We start from the raw sequence: 1,512 nt of genomic DNA on the forward strand, positions 1-1,512 counted from the left end.
CAAGGCTTGAACTTTGAGAACTTCATGATCATGCTATGATTTGGCTAATCCCGAGGATTACTTGCGCGAGCTGCAAGCAGAGTACAGCTAAAATAACAAGAAGTTCATGATTTTACCCAACTGGCGATGTGGGCTTGGCGAACTTCACAAGCGACCTGAAACCTGAACGCACTTAGAAAATTCTTGTCGAAAATCGGAGGTCACTTCGCTTCGAGCTCAATACATGAAGAGGAGTGTTTCATTTGAACGACCTCTTCAATTGTAACCCATTGCGCTTGACAACTGGCCTATTCAATAAAGTAAGATTTATCTGATAGACGTGTCTTTGCGCAATAAGTGTTAGCCATGACATTAAATGCAAGCCATGCTGAAACGATATTCTCTTTTAAAGCAATAAATGCGGATGAGGGCGCATTCAATGTCGTGAAGATAACCACGCCGATGTTTGGTTTCTCAAATGGAGGGAAAACATCAATTGATTTTCACGAAGCGTGAAGATTACTCTTCATGAGGATCAGCGACATGTAGTCGTATCCAATGGTTAGGAACACGTCCCACCCAAACGTCGCTTGCGAAGGAAACCAAGCGTCGCCTTCTTCCCTTTAATATCCTAACCCCACTTCATGATTTTTACAGAACTCAAATCTTAGTAGAGAGAAAAAAATAGAGTTTTTTGCACTCAGAAAACCAGTTATCCTTCTTTCAATTGATGTGCGCTCGCTGCTATGATAGAATGTTCTTCCCCAGTAACCAAGAGGTAAAGAATACTCTTTCCTTTCTTCTTTTCATTCCTGTTAAAAACTCAATTTTTACATAGCAATGTTGGGTTTGAATGACTGGTAAATTTTTACGATGCACATCCTTTGGCAGTGTTCAAAGGGGAACACTCTTAAAAAACGAAAACCTAGGGCACAAATCCTTGGGAACTTGTTCTCAAGGATGTTTAGGGTTGTTCTTACTCTTTCGAGTCATCATACGAAACACTGTGTACAGAGACTGAGTCACCTCTTTGTGTCGCACCTTTTCAGACTTTTAGAGCATTGGACGCTTCGGAGATGAAAACAGCTGTTGGAACTAGCTCGCAGCCCCTGAGCACCTCGGCGGATCCCACACAGGCAGTGATATCAGCAGCCACTGCAGATGAGATTTAAAAGGCGGTAGACCAGTTTACAATCAACGTAAACGTCTACCAATATAGGTCGCACAACACTCAGGACCCCCCCCCCCCCCCCCCCCCCCCCCCCCCCCCCCCAAGAGGGAATGGCTACGATCTCAGAGTTAATCTTCAAATGCTGGGTGACAATACCTTTTCACCCCTTCATCAGATCAATCCTTGATCACTTCGAGGTTGTGCCATTCCAACTGACACCTAATGATTATATGATAGCTATTGCTATGTATATTGCATGTCGCGAACACGGGCTCGGTGAGCTAACAACGTTAGAACTCGCATGCACTTACTACTTGAATAAAAGCAAGGACAAAGATTCCTTCTATCTCTCGAAGCAATCT

Source organism: Pistacia vera, unplaced genomic scaffold (assembly GCF_008641045.1).
Source record: "Pistacia vera cultivar Batoury unplaced genomic scaffold, PisVer_v2 Contig406, whole genome shotgun sequence".
Lineage (NCBI taxonomy): Eukaryota > Viridiplantae > Streptophyta > Magnoliopsida > Sapindales > Anacardiaceae > Pistacia > Pistacia vera.